This window comes from Pangasianodon hypophthalmus, chromosome 5, assembly GCF_027358585.1.
Source record: "Pangasianodon hypophthalmus isolate fPanHyp1 chromosome 5, fPanHyp1.pri, whole genome shotgun sequence".
Classification (NCBI taxonomy): domain Eukaryota; kingdom Metazoa; phylum Chordata; class Actinopteri; order Siluriformes; family Pangasiidae; genus Pangasianodon; species Pangasianodon hypophthalmus.
Window position 1 is genome coordinate 22,552,431 of NC_069714.1, and position 11,646 is coordinate 22,564,076.

An 11,646-nucleotide genomic window follows, 5' to 3' on the forward strand; every position below is an offset into this window, starting at 1 on the left:
TCCTTTTGCCAACATGACAGCACTGAGTCTGTCCCTATAATGCTTGATTAGATTCTGAGAATTTGACAGTCTCTCCAGACTGTCCAAGGTCCTCAGTTCTCTTTTGTGCACTCGCCTCCTCGGCTCCCTTCACAGCTTTTAAATGGGGTTTAGGTCAGGGGAATGGGATGGCCATATCTAAAGCTTGATCCTCTGGTCATTTAAGCAATTTATGTGGATTTGGATGCATTTTTTGGATCACCGTCTTGCTCCAAGGTGCCAAGTTTGTAACTTCTTGGCAGTTTGTGGACACCTGACCATCACACACATACGTGGGCTTTCCTCAAACTGTTGAATGAGCACAAATCCCCACAGCCACGCTCCAAAATCTAGTGGAAAGCCTTCCCAGAGGAGTGGAGGTTATTATAACATCAAAGGGGGAGTAAATCTGGAATGGGATATTCAAAAAGCAGATATGGGTTTGATGGTCTGGTGTCTACAAACTTTTGACCATATAGTGTAACAAGTTTCCCCGATCCTTTGGAGGGATAAACGGCCCCACCGATCACAGACTAAGTTCTTTTCTGTATAACCCTTATTTTTAACACCAAACCCACAATATATCTTGGTTTATCACTGAAGAGGTGACAATTTAAAGGGAAAACAGCATAAAGAGTCTTAGCAAGTCGCTGGGCCACCACAAGCTACCAGAATAGCTTCAAGTCTCCGGAACTGTATTCTCTCGGTTGGTGGTGGATGTTAACACGTCGCCCCAAAATTTGCTCAACTGGGTTGAGATGTGGTTATTGTGAAGGCAATAGCATATGATTTACATCATTTTCATCCTCATCAAACCATTCAGTGAAACCTCATGCCTTGTGGATCATGGGGCGGGGTCATCCTAGAAGAGACCACTCCCATTAAGATAGAAAAGTGTCATCATAGGATAAAGGCGGTCATTCGGAGGAATTTTGCAGTGACTCTTAACTCTAATGAGTGGCTCTAAACCATACCAGCAAAAACAAATGCATAACATTTTCCTTGAAAATGACATAGTAAATGAATCATGAATCACATCATGAATATGACATAATAAATTGAAATGGCGTAAAAATGTAAATCATAATGCTCAGTGTAATGCAGCCCAATCAAGGGTTCAAGTGCGTTTCAGCACCAGTATGAGAATGATAACTTCAGTAATGCTGAGTTAAGCTGGTGGGTTTGGAGGAAAGCATCTCTGGTGAGTTGCAGATGGAGGGAACAGTGTCTCTGGCTCGGAGTGTCTCTGGCTGTTCACTGAGGCCAGGTGGTGTGGATTAGATGTGCTGGAGTCAGCTTACTCCTACTGCATTAGCACTCGCCATCAACACAACAGCGCTCCGATCACACCATTCGACTATTAGACACGCTCGCTTGAGAAGATGCCTGTATGTGTTCGGGAAATATGTTTGGAAGTTATAAATAAAATTATTCAGGGATGGCTAAGCTGAACAATACTGCCATTATTTTGAGCTGTTGTCATAACAAAAGAGCTGTAAAAGGATACAAGAAAACCACTACTTTTTAAGTTCTCCAAGAAAAACTGATTTTCAGCGATTTTCATCTGATTATTAGATTGAAATCACGCCATTAGTTTTTGTTGATGGAGCAGATTTGCTAAAAATCTGCCTCAAAGCTAAAGTTTTTTGAATAATCAGCTTATAGCAATGTTTTTCACTGAATTTCTCACTGTTTCATCTTGCTCTAAGCCCAGTCAGACCGGGATGTGCGTGTGTGTGTGTGTGTGTGTGTGTGTGTGTTTATGCGTGTGTCAGAGAGATAGAGATGGCAGTGGTGCACTTCTGACCTGAACAAACTTTCTGACTTCATACACACCATGACTGGAAGCCTGTGAGAAGACAACTCAAAGGCAGAATATGGAGGACTACACACACACAATCTTAGTAATATTGTTACAATCACACCTACTGAGTGTGAATTTAGATGAACTTAGATCAAAGCAATGATGAAATCGCACGCACGCACGCACGCACACGCGCACACGCACACACACACACACACACACACACACACACACACAGTAAAAACTGTGAAGCTGCCCGGAGTGTAAAAGTGTTGTGTTCTATAAAGAGCTTTCCACGTGTAAGTGCAAGAGCTCTTGTACATACAACCACTCGACACTCCACTATTCCAGCTATTTCAGCCATGCGGCTCTTCCTGCATACACACAGCTGACACCCCCCCCCATGTGTAACAAAAACACACACGGCAAACAGATTTTTGCCCTTTAACCCCTTAAACTCTAAGGATCTGTCAGTAGCTCCAGACTTACATTCCACAGTCTTGTAACTACACATCTCTTCCATCAGCTTCGCTGTAGTTAGTGAATCATTTATAGCAGTTAGTGAATTATTTATAGTAGTTACTGAATCATGTATAGTAGTTACTGAATCATTTATAGTAGTTACTGAATCATCTATAATAGCCAGTGAATTATTCATAGTAGTTACTGAATCATCTATAATAGCCAGTGAATTATTCATAGTAGTTACTGAATCATTTTTAGTAGTGACTGAATCATATATAATAGTCAGTGAATTATTTATAGTTACTGAATCATTTTTAGTAGTTACTGAATCATTTATAGTAGTTACTGAATCATCTATAATAGTCAGTGAATTATTTATAGTAGTTACTGAATCATTTATAGTAGTTACTGAATCATCTATAATAGTCAGTGAATTATTTATAGTAGTTACTGAATCATCTATAATAGCCAGTGAATTATTTATAGTAGTTACTGAATCATTTATAGTAGTTACTGAATCATCTATAATAGTCAGTGAATTATTTATAGTAGTTACTGAATCATTTTTACTAGTTACTGAATCATCTATAATAGCCAGGAAATTATTTATAGTAGTTACTGAATCATTTTTAGTCAGTGAATTATTTATAGTAGCTACTGAATCATTTTTAGTAGTTACTGAATCATCTATAATAGTCAGTGAATTATTTATAGTAGCTACTGAATCACTTATAGTAGTTACTGAATCATCTATAATAGCCAGTGAATTATTTATAGTAGTTACTGAATCATTTTTAGTAGTGACTGAATCATCTATAATAGCCAGTGAATTATTTATAGTAGTTACTGAATCATTTTTAGTAGTGACTGAATCATCTTTAGTAGTTATTGAATAAGGTGCTAAGCAGTTTTTCAGGTTAAACAAATCAGTGTAATTGCATACCAAAACACAGACTCAGTCTAAAGCTCTTATTTCCAACACAAAAGAGTAAAGATGAGCATTTCAAGCAAAACCACTATTAATATTTTCCAGCCATTATTCAAATGTGTAGCACTTCGGTTTCAGCTTTACCTAGCAATGTTTGCACTGCACCTCATTTACATTGTTTTTTATTTAACAACTGCCACACTGAACCCTCTGATAGTTGCAGCATTTGTTTCTGCAATCATTCAGCTTATATTCAACTAATAACCCCCAGGTGGATGACGCACTTCTGATTAATACTCAGAAATCCCTAATTTTGCATTCAACAGCATTTTTACCCCATTTTCTCTCAATTTGGTAACTGGCCAATTCCACACACTCTAAAGAGCACGCTGAAGCGCTGTCCGCCCTCTTCCACATACATGAACTCACAGACACCTATGATTGGCTAGTGTCACTGTGATCGACAGGGGAGAGAGTATGCTCTTCCCACCCAGGTCATGGGTGGCTGTTGCATCGTCAGTATTCCAACTTGCAATCTAGGCAATAGACCGAACACTTTTCTGTTGCACTTCAACATCCTCAAATGCTCCAAAAATACAATTCATCCCTGTTTTAATAAAACAAACTGTATGCAGCAAGTGCACAAAGTGGCATCTCTGAAATCGCAAGAATATGACAAACATTATCACGAACATTATCCATTACTTAACTTTTCAACCTACTGAATTCATTCTCAAAATGCTATTCAGCTGCATAACACTGCTCTCTTTCAGCTAACTCACTATAAATAACTCTATCTGGGATTTAAGCAGCTAAAAACAAACCTGCACAGTGGAAAATGTGTGCCAAAAAGGGGGACACGAAGTGAAAATTAAATTGCCTAAAGTCGGTCAAGCATCTGTCGACTTTAGGCGATCGTCACGTGGGGGTTTGAGACATGAGGGAAAGAGAGAAAGGCTCTGCCACCTCCAACACACACACACACACACACACACACACTCTCTTTGTCTCTCTGAGCTGAGGTCAGTGTACCCTAGCCTGTCTGAATGCACATGTACAGGATGCCTGTTGGACCTGATCGTGGCTGGGGGACAGATTGGAGATCACCTCAATAGCCACAGGAAGAGATGACACGGGCCGAGACATGCTAATCTAGCCTTCTCTGCTGTTCGCTGCACTTCTCTAGAAGGAGGAAAGGGCACAGCAAGGCCCAAACTCACTCAATGTCTGTGATAAGCACTAAAGCCAGAAAAGCCCCCTTTTCCTCCCAACACCGTTATCAAGATATTTATCATTTTTAACAACATCTGTTCTCAAAGACACCCAAGACAAATAGCTGATTTATTTTTAAATCCCTCTGAATCTATCTACACCGATTGAAATGAATTATTTCCCACCCCAGTGATCTATCAGGCTTAATGGGTGTTACTGTTCTTTTATAGAGATCAATGTCGGTGTGTAACCTCTCAAAATGAGGATAAATGACTAGATGAACTCAGATCATCCTCTGACCTTTCAAACCGTTCCCTCACCCCAACTACGAGCGCTTTGTGTCACATTCCATAAAAAGTACAAAGTTGCACAACACCCGAGGAGAAGGAGCTGAAGTGGAATCTACTGCGGCCTCCAGTCAGTGATTTCTACATCCAGAACTAACAAGGTCAGTGCTTTTCACTGCTATATGCACCACTTTCAGAAATGTTTCCACTTGCGTGGTGAATTCCCGGGCTGTGGCAGCCAAACCTTTCATCATGGAATGTCAGTGCGCTGGTCGGCCGACACTTAAGACATCGTTTTGTGGTTGCTGTTAGTCTCACCGAGTAGAGACATTTATCCTGTTACTCTAGGAGGATTTTTTCAGCTCTGTTAAAGAACCCGCAACTACCAACCTCAACTAAACAACATGAGTGCAGTGCTGACACAGAAAAACGACAGGCCAAGAAACTTTTGCGTTTTGCCTGAAAGCAATAAACAACACTGTGTGTGCGTGTGTGTGTGTGTAAGAATGAGTCAAGCTGTACGCGGTGAAGCAGCACTCCATTAAGGAGTTGCTGGGTGTCTTACCGCAGACACAGAACCCACACGGCTGCGTTTCCACCAGAGCAGGCTATTTTCAGACACACACCAAACAGGAAATGAGGTGAATACCCACCATGCACTGCATCTGGCTGACAGGTCTGAGCTGCACAATCACCACCATCACTCTTTTTTGTCTCTCTTTCAGACTTATGTCATCAACTAGTCCCTGATAATCTCGGAAACACTTTGCGTGGGTGTGTCATTTCTTTTTTTTTTTTTTTTTTTCCCCAAATTTTAAAATGCAAAGATTTCACTTATGCTTTGCTTAAGCATGACATTTAAAAACTTGACATTTAAAAGAAACAAAGCACAGTTGTTCGGTTTTCCATATTAATCTTTTTTTTTCATAATGCATGGTTCCCTAAATATAAGAAAATGTCAAAAACAATTGCAAGCTATTATTATGAATGCAACTTTCTTCTAAACCATCCAACTTTGTAACCATTCTCAGAGATTGACAACATAATTACACAGTCTACAAAAATCCTCTTCACTTTGCCTGAAAGTTGACCCACAAACCTGACAGGATTCTGTACTTAGCTAAAAACTAGTCAGTCAAACCATTACTGTCATCACTGCAGTTTACCTGGCTTTATAGTCATCACTACAAAACCTTCAATTACTAACGATCATTTCTGCAGTCTAGAATCTCGCCCATTATGCAAGCCAATCTGTTTAGAATTTAAAATATGAACATCAGGATCTTGAGAGTTGAGAGGCAAATGTTTAGCAAGTTATATAATATACAAATGAGTTACGTAAAATAAGATATAATGTATTTTACAAACTAATTGTGTAACATGCTGCTAATCAATATTTTAATAAAAATGACCTCAGTTGTTTCATTCAATTTCTATTAAATTTAAACCACAATTTCTGTCATCTCTACTTTGTAAATGAATGATACTAGTGCTGCTCCATAATTTAATAATTATTATTCAGGAAGTTTAGGAACAAAATAGTTTGGCTATTTCATCATTTTTAAAACAGAAAAAAAGGATGCAGGCTTTTCTTTTGGATCATATAAGCTTTTACATATTTAAGCTTAAAAATCTATAGTTTTTTTTCCCAAAACACTGATTGAGTGTTAAGTTCACATATTAAATTCTATTAAACTGAGTGGAACCCCAGAAAAGAGTTCTACCTAACTTTGGGAGATTCCTTGTGGATGGGAGTCCAAGAGAGCAAAACTGGCTGTGCTCTCTGGGTGGGAGGGGCGTTCTCTCGCTCCCCTGTCAATCACAGTGTCACTAGCCAATCAGAGGCATCTATAAGCTCATGCATGGATAGTGCTTTCCCCTGAGTGTGTTACACTGCCATGTGAGGCAGCATGAGCAGCAAAAAAAAAAAAAAAAAAAAAAGATCTTCAAAAAGATGTGGTTGTTTGGCTTTATGTGTCTCAGAGGAGGCACGTGTTAGCCTTCACCATGCCCGATAGGTAGCTGTCGTAAATTAGTGAAAATGCCTGGGATCCAAAAAAAGGACAATTAATTAATTAATTAATTCGTAAGTAAATAAAATATTTTTCAAGCAGAATGTTGTAACTTCACAAAAAAAAAAAAAAAAAAAAAAAAAAGCATGGCCACTCTCTGTTTTTTGTCACAGCAGAGCTTCTAAAGTTCAAAAAAAGTTCAACTTTTTTTAGAAAGGCACTGAATGACATCAAGCACTTTTTTACCTTCTGACCTATCAGGTCACAAGCTGAGGGGGAAGAGGAAAAACCTACATGGAGGACTGAGTGCCAGTGGAAAAATGACTCTTCTTGTGTGAGTGAATATAAGCAGATTTACAAAACGTTGCGACAGAAATATTTCATGTATTCCAATGTTGCATTACAATATTCGTGTGTCAACATTGACGTGACGTCCCCTTTAACTCTGACTGCATCCAGTCGAGTCACATAAGCAGCTTAATGATTTTGTTTCCAAAGCTACCGCGAAGGTCTTCTTATCACCAGAGTTAAACCAACCTTTATTGCAACTGTACATCAGATAATAAGAAATTTAATCTAGATAGCAAGCTAGGCTATTTAATTAGCTAGGGCGGGTAAGAGCGTTGTTATGGCTACAGTGTAAGCATCGCGTGAGCCGCTTTTTTCCTTTTGAAATCTGCATAAAGGGCATCCTTTCTGTTTTTAAAAAAAAAAAAAAAAGTGAACATTCCCTCCCCACCAAATGTGAAAACATCCTAACATGTACTTGAACTTCTTTGCGTTCAAGCAACATGGCATACCTCAGGTGTCTAGGAAAAAGAGAATAAGGGATTATTTAACAGCTTAAACTCTCAGGACCCATCAGCAGGTCTTACATTCCTCTTACATTCCTCACCTTGTAGTAGCTACATACCTTTTGCATTGAGGCTGACTAGTTACTGAATATTTCATTGTAGTTACTGAATAATATACTTTAAGCAGAATAACGAGACTACATTGAGTGCAACTAATCCCAGAAGAGACTTGCATTAATGACTAGACTGCACCACGTCACATCACCTACATGGCAAGCAAAATGATGGTCACAGAACGTTAGCTACTGGCTGTTCATTTTTTTCATACACAAACAAACGAAATAAACAAAGCACTTCACTAGAGCAGTTTGAGGCAAGTGTCTGTCTGCTGCTGGTTGCCAATAATTGTGAGCCGGGCCAAACTGTGAGAGCACAATGGCACACTAAAGATTTTCAACACACGCACTGCACCAGATCCAAATGTGTATGAGACGATGAAACTTCATGTAACAGGTTCATTTCCTGAATCTGGCTGATTTCACACAGTAATTCATTACCAACCTGCTCTGGCCAAGCGGCATAAAAACTCGAGGGACATTAATAATCATTTCCTCAAGCAGAGTGCAAGCAGAGGCAGCAAATTCCTACTTTTAGATCCTCACTGCTCCCAATCCGTCACCTTCACCATTTCTGGCTTCATTATGTAAACCAGTATCCAGCTTCTCCTACTGTATAGCACATATAACCGTCTGCAGCTCTGCTTCTTCTCTCTCTCTCTGCCTTAAATACAACAGAGAGCACAATCTGGCAAGCGCCATGAATCGTTATGCACCCTGAGGAGCAGAATTGATTAGCACGGTCCTCGAAACTGTTGTAAATTGTTATTCAGGCCTATAAAAAGCAAGGGCCTAAAGGCTGATAGGCAGTCACATGCACAAGGCCGGGTCGCTCCTCATGATCCATGCTGCTCTTTCCGTATGCCAAGTTTTCAGAAAGCTGCCTCGACCTTCTTCCTCTAAGGCCTGGAATTTACAAGGACTGTGCGCCGGACCTTGGGAAGTGGAATGTGGATGGGCCAGCTTCCGACCGGCTCCGATTACACACCGGGTTTACAAACCTGCAGTTCTATACCTGCTTTCATAAAGAAATTTAGAGTAGAAGTGCTGATCTAGGATTGCATTCCTTCACCCGCTTAACACTCATAAAAATAACTTAGTCTAGCTCACCACTCGTATGCTAGATTTTATCCCCTGTAATAGCTGTTGGCTTTAGATATTTAGATCAGGAGTTCTCAAATGTTTTGCAGCCAAGGACCACTTTATTTTAACTGTAAAATAAATTTCACTGACCTCCTTCGAACATAATCCGACTATTCAAATATTACGATCATTATGTAAATATGTGCAATAATATTTTGCCTATTTACTGTAGACTTAGAGCTTTTTATGCCTGAAATTTCCACTGACAGCACACATTAGGTGTAAGCTGACCTACTTGTTTTGAGCTATTGAGGTTTGGATTAAAGCATTTTAATTCAGATGATGAATCAGTCAAACAGGCTAATAACGATGAGAACATTAAATAAAATAAGTTTGGTAAGAGTGTGTTGTCATTTCACAGACCCCCTGGCTTTGCTTCATTGGTCTACTGGTGCGTCCCTGGACCCCACTGCTTTAGACAATAGAGAGATTCGGCAAAACAAGGAACAAACAGGAGAAACACACTAATGAAAGAAATGTTCTAATAGACTACAAAGTGCACTGAATGTACCAGGCACAAACTGTGCTAAATCCTTCCAAAACATTGTTTCACAACAGCTCTGCATATGAGCTAAATTGCTTCTATCTGTGATTTCCTTGCATCACAGATGTGCTATATAATCCTGTATATGTTTCAATAACTGAACAAGAAACATATTCCAGACCTTAGGCTGTAAAAGACACGTATATTACGAGCACAAACAAAACCATTCTGACACTCGCATTACCAAAAAACAAGTGTAGGTGTCACATGTCGTACGCACTGAGCTCATATGTAATGAGTAACCTGCATTACTTTGAATGTTTGCTTTCTAACTAAATAAACCACTGACAGCAACACAAGACGTTAACACCTCAGCACTTCTGGACCAAAAAACTACTCACGGCATTTATGACTAAATTCACACTCACTCATGACTTCAATTTCAGCACATTTGCAAGAAATTTCACCAGAGACCTCCCTACATTATTAACAATCATTTTGTCTACACTGATATGTTAAATATTTGTGCATTTTTAATCCTCTAATATAACCACCAACATTAGTTTTCTGCACTACAGCCCAATGAAAACCTCGTTTCTGATTTAACAGGCAGAAAAACGTGAGAAAACGAATGGCATGTAACTACCTATAGTAGCACTGTCTCAAGCAGAAAAGGCACAAATGTTGCTAAAATCTAAATCCACAAACTGGGTTCACGACAACACATGAGCTGAGGAATGAGCAGAAGCGTGTACAGAGTGTATAGCATTATTGTCTCAACCATATCTGCCATAGGATTATATAATCTGCTACATAATCCTGCCTAAGCAGTGAACAAGAATATTCTCAGCATTACATCCTACACACACACACACACATATATATATATATTACACACACACACACACACACACACACACACACACACACACACGAAACCATGCTGGCACTCACGTTTCTTTAAAAACAAAATTGCTTTAACAAATTGTTTCATAACCGCAATTTTGAACTAACGTAAATAAAGATGCCTATTTTACTGCCCTGACCTGTGATTATTTTTTGTATGAATTCTAATGTGCTACATAATTCTATATGTTTTAAACAATGAACATGAAAAAAGGCCTAAACAGCATGTATATTTCAAAATCATAAAGTAATATCGTCCTGCCTAAGCAGTGCACAAAAACACAAAGTGCTCAGATATGGCAAAGAAGTTATTCCTGGGGAAAAAATCTATATTATATATTATATATAGCTGCCATTTTATATGAAAAAAAAATATGTATTATGTATTATAATATGTATTTTTTTTCATGGTATAAAAAAAATTATACCATGCTGGCAATCAAGTAAATAGACAGATAGATAGCCAGATAGATAGATAGATAGATAGATAAATACTTTTTGAACTTTTTTTTTGTTTAATCAAGTTTGAAAGATCAAGTTTTGACTAGAAATTTGGACTTTTCTGGACTGAACACCTTTTCAGGTTTTAGATGCTAGATTTAGTACTATCTCTAAAAATGTTTCTGCTGTATTGATAGTAAAGTATGCCTTCTGTTTTATGATATTTCCCCGTCGTTTTGAGATCTATTATTATTATGATGATGATTATTATTATTATTATCTTGAGAAAGTGGGAAAGGTTCTGGACTGAAACTTCCCATGAGTCACTTGAATGAGCGCGCTATTGTTTTGCTGAATGTTACTCCAGTATAGTGCAGCTGCAGCGCGAGCGTGCAGAGCGTTAGGCTCAGACTGCGTGCTGTATGGAGGGGAAGGTGGTACAGAATGAACCGTGACAGCTCCAAGTTCGCAGCTGCAGCTCGGACACTGAGCGCTGAGCGCTAACCCGCGAGCCCCGCGCTGATACATTGTTGTTATGATTGTTTCCGCTCGCGCCGGCCATTCGTCAACTATTTTCCCCACGCTTTCGACACAATTCGAGCTTTTCACAGCAGAAACGAGTTCGAGTAGAAATCTCTTCTCACCTAGTCTCCTCCCAGGGCAGCCGTTTCTCCGCTACGCGCCAAAGCGACGTACTTAAATTTCCGTCGGAGCGAAAAGATTCACCCGCGGACAGATTCCGCCATACTGGATTCTGGCGGAACAGATCACGTGACGCCTCCCCGCGTTTCCTCCAGAGGGCGGGGTCTGTGCAGGGGCGGGGCTGAGAGAGTAAGGCCAGCCCTGTGGCGCAGGGAGAGCTCTCTAGAATAAGAGTTTATAGCTCCACTTCTGATTCTGAGGCAGATATACTGCGACAAGTTTTGAATCTTCCCCCATGTCTACAATTTTTTTTGCAATTAATGAAGAAAAATAGAACCAACAACTGGTACATTTTTGAAACATTCAAGGTGTTTACTATCTACATATGAAAAAA

General features: G+C 39.4%; 1 protein-coding gene across 3 annotated transcripts in view; it reads right to left on the reverse strand.

Moving 5' to 3' along the window:
* hdac4 (histone deacetylase 4) overlaps positions 1–11,391 on the reverse strand; it is a 170,276-nt gene extending 158,885 nt beyond the window's left edge. Inside the window, exon 1 of one of the 3 annotated variants that reach the window (XM_034304207.2) lies at positions 11,255–11,391. The gene's annotated coding sequence lies outside the window, so the exon portion shown is untranslated. The remainder of the gene's footprint in view (positions 1–11,254) is intronic. The other 2 variants (XM_034304205.2, XM_053234270.1) reach the window with 2 other exon arrangements.
* Positions 11,392–11,646: the final 255 nt, after the last annotated feature.